Source organism: Acartia tonsa, chromosome 13 (assembly GCF_053477335.1).
Source record: "Acartia tonsa isolate MP-2025a chromosome 13, ASM5347733v1, whole genome shotgun sequence".
NCBI classification, from domain to species: Eukaryota; Metazoa; Arthropoda; class Copepoda; order Calanoida; family Acartiidae; genus Acartia; species Acartia tonsa.
Genome location: NC_137272.1, coordinates 9,353,590 through 9,360,576, shown reverse-complemented (window position 1 = coordinate 9,360,576; position 6,987 = coordinate 9,353,590). Strand labels below are relative to the sequence as shown.

At 29.1% G+C, this 6,987-nt stretch overlaps 1 long non-coding RNA gene across 1 annotated transcript; it reads left to right on the top strand.

The window, feature by feature from the left end:
* The first annotated feature begins 4,185 nt into the window (after nucleotides 1–4,185).
* On the top strand, nucleotides 4,186–6,746 carry LOC145303896 (uncharacterized). The gene is made up of 4 exons (XR_013873857.1): nucleotides 4,186–4,294; nucleotides 5,021–5,089; nucleotides 5,521–5,590; nucleotides 6,386–6,746. It is a non-coding gene; the product is annotated as an uncharacterized LOC145303896 (long non-coding RNA).
* Nucleotides 6,747–6,987: the final 241 nt, after the last annotated feature.

The window sequence follows — 6,987 nt, the reverse complement described above, 5'->3', positions numbered from 1 at the left end:
AATGCCTGAAATATACGCCCAAAACCGTATTGCGACAAAAGCATTTCTAATTTGTACATAATAGTGATAAAGCCAAAACTATTGATTTAGGTCTGTACGAACAAAAACTATACTTTTCATGCTTTTATTATGAGAACACAGCAACAGTATATATTGTGATACACAATTTCACCCATCAATGATTTTATTTAAAGATCTAGTAATTAGGCAAAATCCATTGCCTACCCTCAAAGAAAATTTCAGCCAAGACAAAATTAAGTTTTTCTTGCATATTGTACTCAGACGTCTTTAAAACTTTAAAACTTCATGCGAAAATTCATTCAGAACTATAATATAACCCAAATACCAATGCATCTTGTCAACAAATGAATAACAGGTATATTACATTTCTAACCAAAGTAAATTTGAACGGTTATAGCAACAAACACAACTAATAATAATGCCATAAAATATTTAAGTTATAAACCATATGAGCTAAATTATAGCTCATACTATAAGAAGAGAACACTTTTGCTCTTTCTTTCTTTAAGCGACATTATATGCTGTACGCAATTTCTGATAAACAGGGGCATTTAAAAGTTTAAATAATAAAATTCCCCTGGATCTACTTTAAGAGATACCAAAACATATCAAAACATGCCTTAGTTGCTAATTAAATATACAATTACAAAAAAAATATAAAAACATAAGGTAAACTTACTGAAGGTTCGTGGAATTAATTATAGCAATACTTTCCACATAAGACCAGTCCTAACATCACACATACCCTCTCACAGTATTAATAAATTGCAAGTTTTCAAAATAAACATGGTTGAAAGGAGATCTGATATAAATACAGACAAGTTAAATACCCTTTCAAAATCAAAGAATTTCAAACCAATTGACTAATATTTTGACACTTTCATAGAGGATACAAAACAGTAATTATAAAGTCTTACAATAAACTCATGGACTAAAAGATAATTAACTAAACGAATACGTTTCCGCTTATAATTCCGGCTAAAGCAAAATCTGCGACCAAAATAGGTGCACAGTCATCTCCTTATGCACAAATAAGCAGCGGAAAGATTACCATTATAACAAAATGCAAATTTAATTAATACAAAACCTATAATTCTGGACACGTACAAAACTCATATATATCAAAACATTGAACATAAATTATAAATATCAGATATCAAGAGATATAAGTTTATTCCAATAACAATTACTTACATTTCCATTTACCCTGTAAACTCGGGAACAATATAATAGTATGTTATTCTAATCTGATAACAAAGATATCATAATTTATGTAGAATTTTCCCACTCAAGGTTATATATCCAGTGGTAAAAATTTACGTCTTCTCTATTGACAGGGGGAGACCAACCATATACAATACACGTCGACTAAATAAGTCGATCCCTTCAAAAATATTTATACACAAAAATATATAAAAGGAAAATTGTATATGTATAAGTTTTGAATCTGTATAGCCTAAACAGAGTCAAACGAGTAATACAAACTGTACAAATATACGCATGGTACTACATAACCAATATATACAGAACTGAGTTAAAATACCCAATATGAACCATGTAAATTACACAGACATAACAATATTATTAGACAACCTATGTATATATGCCTTGAACTGAAATGAACTTGATTAGTTATTAAGCCTATAACCAATCTACATACAAAAAATATGTCAAAACTTTAATTATAGTTAGAAACCGGAAACGCCCACTCAGGATCTAGCAGTAGCGAAAGTGGGATAATAAATAGATTTTGGAAAAATAAGTTAGTTTATCATAGAACTCCAAGCAGTGAAGACCTTATCTATTAGTGTAAGTGTATCAGTCAGAAAAGTAACTTTTGATTGTGGATATAAGCACTTATTAAATAAACTTAGCTGTTTAACAATGTATCCTAAGATAATATTAATAATACTAAGTATGTACTACTATAGTACAACAGCAAACACAATGACAGACTTGATACCCACTCACTATCAAAGTGGAGAGTATATAGGGTATACAGCTGTAGCAATTCAATCCATTCAAGTTGATATATCTGTAGGCAATACAGCGCCTGAAATAGCAATCTATGATGGCCTGAAGACTCAATTAGACATTAGCTACGATGGACGCACATTCACTTCAGCACAAACTAAACTTATAGGCAAGTTATATACCAAAAAGATTAAGGACTTGCTTATTGAAGTAATAAAACTTATCCGCAAAATCAAGGAAGCTATTGAAACAGTAACTCCCTTAATAAGTTCTAACCGCATTGAAGTGACTAATAACGTAAATAAACTTTCTTATAAGCTAGATCATGATAAGTTTGATTTTACACAGTTATTACTTGCGGAGATAGTACCACAAATCGTAAGTGGTATAACTCTTCATGCCAAAGCAGCTAACTTTGTGCAAACAGCAGAATACTCTTATGTTGATAGCCTGAGCAACTTAGCCATCACGAACTTAGAAGAGCTTAAAGCAGACTTAAATTTCAGACTTACTCTAATTCAAGATCTTGCAAAGACGGATATCACAGACTCTATTAAAACTTTTGTAAGGCAAGAGCTTAACTTGGACTATACTCATAATCTTGGATTGGAAGTCCAAAGCCGTTTAAGTGGTGGTACAACATCATTCACCACTATACTATCCATGGAATTAAGTTCTGAGCCAATAAAAATCTACAGATACGCACCAATTCCTTTTGATGAATGCTACATCGATTCCATTTATTATTTGGATAAAACCAAAAGAGTATACAGACAATCTTACTATAACGTTTATCTACCGGTTGAAGCTGACCAGTGCCTTAAAGTGATCACGAAGCTGGAAAAGAGTTGATATATGTTACAGATTAATGTTTTTTAAGAGTATTTTTTTTTAAATTAAGTCTTATATACTTCACATTAAAAAAATTATCAAACTTTAAAAAAATTAATATTTTCACATTAAAACATTTATGTTTTTTGTGTGTTTTATTATACATATCTTAAAACCTATCAAATTGACAAATAACACATATTTTTCTTGAAGTTTACTCGTGGACACACAGTAAAATATGTAAGGTTTTGTTACATACATATTAAACTAACCAGAATAGGTAGTATATAGCTTTCTGAGGGTGATTAAAAATTCTCCCGATGATCGAAAAAATACACCCTTATATGGTAAAAAATGCCAAAAAACATTTTTGATTATGGACCCTGAAATTTCATTTTTTCATTTATTTTAAAATTAATTTAAATACCTAAATATCTATAGATATATGATGTTAAAAATCATTAGAAATCAGTTATTTGCTTTGTACATATATGATACAATGTAAGATAACTAAAAAGATAAATATACACAATTCTGAAATATTATGAATGCACAATTAAAAATTAAAAATCTCGGCACCATTCTTCATTGAGAAAGGGGGTAAGGAAAGCATTAAAGAGTGCAATAAAAACAAAACAAAACAACAGCTGTCTGTTTGTTGAGAGTTGGTTAAAATAATTTAATATGAGTTTTTTTTCAAATAATATAACTTAAATTATGTGATTATTTATATTACTTAAAAGCAAGGCTTTTTTATACATGAAAGGTCTGCCCATCTATCTATAACTAAGTTTCAGCTTTCTAAATAATCAATGTAATATATAATATCCTATCCTATATAAAGTAAAAAAAAAATATTAATAGAAAACTTTTTAAGATCTTCCCTTCTTTGTGACGAGTTTGTTATCGGTTTTTTGATTTTTGAAAATCTCACTGTGATACTTTTGGTTTACCTACAAAAAAAAAAGAGTTTATTGGATTTTTTGACACTAGTCGAATTTTAGGCGAAAAACTAGTTATTTTGGACCAAAGTATTTTATATATAAATAGTTTTTTGTGCAATTTTGAGTCAGTATCACGGAATATTTCTTACTGTCAATATGTCATTTTGTAAAATATAAATCAAGTTAGGTTTTATAGTCATTATATTTTAAGAAATCTAGTACATGCTTAACTATTACACACTACATACCATACAACAATTATTATCATGTTTGGCCTGTAAGCCATATATTTCGTTACCTTATTATTTGTTTACTATTTATTTGGATTTATTTAATGTTTGACCAATTTTTTAAAAATATATTCTCAATTTTATATACATTATTATGTAAAATTCTCATGAATATTATCCATTTCAGATTAACATGATTTAGAGTATCAGCCATCCTATCTTGCAATCTTTAAAAATGTCCATTCAAACGAACCCGCAGCGAGGGCACGACACCAGCAGAGTGACCCATGAAAGGTATTTTTTTTTATTGAACAAAATCAATCTAATTGAAAGATTTCTGCCGAAAATTTTCTTGCGTATAATGTGTTGCATAATCTTTTCTGATTATTGGTATACTGATTCCTAGGACAACAAAGTACAATATCATAAGCAAAGCAACTATATAATCAAGTCCTAAAAATTTAAGTATGTCCATAAACATTATCCTGTATCAAGAAGTTTTTCAACACATTTACTCACAATTATGCTTTGACTCTTATTCATTTATATTTAGATTTTTCAGTTTTGACACTATACAGGTGTTAATGTCCGTTTGTCCTACCGTTACAGGGCTTCGCTTTGTCATCTTTGTTACTATTATAATTTACAGTCTAATATCCCCTTTTTGCCTGATGATGATAAATTAATATTATAGCTAGGTATTCAACAATGTTTTAGAACTTTTAAAAAACGTCTAATAGCATTAAGTTTATTAAATTTCGTAAATGTTAAGTAAAGAACAGATTAGCCCTGCAGGGGCTAGGAAGAAATTTACGTTGGAGTAAAAATATATAGGGAAAGGGTGGGGTAATCATCAAATTTGTTGAAGGAAATTACCCAAAAAGTTACTTGTGGCTAGCTTGCAACTCATAAAAGAATCCCAATGATAATTTCTACAGCAAAATTCAAACCTTAAATTCTAATTCCTCATTTATCACGCAAAATGTCTATCTATAAATGTATTATGTTTTATTTGTTTAGGTTGAATTGTTTGATGTGAATGTTCCTTTATTTCTATGTTTTGCAGAAATACTGATTCGTTTCTTAAAGGTGATTTAAGTTCAAATCAAGGATGACAACATCCACAAAAGCGAAGCTTTGAAACTGGTGGCCAAAAGAACATTAAAAACTGAATAAGCAGAATAAAAAAAGTCAAAACAAAAAAGTTAGTAAATTGGTTTTAAAACTGATAAAATACAGTATACTGTTTAAGATCGTAATTACATATTTAGGACTTGATAATTGAGATGGCTAACTTAACAAAAAAGATATATTCGCCAGATGGACGAAAGGACGAACCGACCCTAATTATAGAAAACAAACAAAAAAAACATTCCTTTCACCGCCCCCTCTGTTAATGCTACAATTACATTATTTTCCAAAAGAATCATTTTATAACTTTTTATGTCTGATAATAAAGATAGCCCATTCATAAGAAATTCATTTCAAATGATTATAAACTTTATTTGATTATTTTTCAGTTAGAAAAATTTCTGCCCCGACACACCTGACAGAGAGCAAGATCCTAAAATTTCTAAAATTATAAAACAGGTAAAATTAATGGTTTCAAAATACAGAACAAACTATATATGCACTGGAAAATAGGATTTACCATTCTCTTTAAATTTCAGTTTAGAAGTAATAATTTTATGACCGCCCCCCCCCCCCTTTTCAATTGTAGTTCTAATATTAGATTTAAAAAGAAAATTTTAAAAAAAATGGGAGGGGGGTAATTTTTTTCTAGTTGCGATTTCTCTTTGTATGGTGTTGGTAACTCCCCGTCCCCACAAAATAATCATAAAACTTGCCTATGAGAAGCTAAATTGTTTAGGAGAATCATATCGGTTCAGTGTTTTCTTCACTACACACGGACAGATATTTTTATAAGAATATACATACAAAAGATTGTCAAAAAATTACAATTTAATCAAAACTGGCGGCTACCCCTTTAAAGGCCTCTAGGAGCATTTAAGCCAGGTGGGGGAATTCAACCTCTTAGCTTTTCAATTTAGTTTTAAAAAGAAAAAGTAAAATGACATAAAAAATTTTCATGGCACAATTCTCCTTGAAGGTTAATATTTATAGATTTGTTTCTTCAGAATTTAAAATGGATAAAGTTTTTATAAAGAAAATAATTTCAAGCTATTCTAGGCAGTTATTGAATTTATAATTATATTTGTGAATAGTAGTTTGTTGTATGTGCGGCTTGTTTGGGTTTTTAATTCATTAAAATGCTTAAAACCTATCCAGGCTTTTTGTAAGCTTTGATTCAAAAAGAATTTTTTATCGGTTAGCAAGATCTTTTTAAACAGATATATAAAAATTTCTTTATTATTAATGTTTCAGGTGTTGAGAAGTACCTACCTACTTTGAGCGCGATGAGAACTCAAGAAATAACAAATTTAATCATTAAAATCAATGATATTTCTCGTATTCATACAAAACCGATTAATATCTAGTGGATTAGAACCAGTTCTCAGCCATACTAAAAATTATGTCCAGCATTGTATTATATCCAGTTTTCTATGAATAAAAAAATGTACAATTATAAGGTTACCAGTTTTTTTTATCCCTGAGATGCTGAAGGCACGAAAAGCTATTTATAATACGATGCAAGAAATAACTAGTATTGTACCATTTTAAAATTTCAAAAATAAGAATGTGCATTGTTCTAGTTGAATTTAAAATAAATATAACATTCCCAAAACATTGACTTTTTTTATGACATTTACCCGTCATGATGTATTATTTTTTGATTAGCAAAGCTACTCTATGATTAGAAATACCCATTGTTGTTCAAGGGACAAGATAAAAGTCGTTGTTATTATAAGATAATGATTTCTATAAAAATGAATTTCGTGTAACTATCCCTTTTGTTTTGATTTCTAAGTATTATTTTGTACTTATATGTTGTTTGCTTTTCTAGTTTTTTTTCTCACTTTATAACT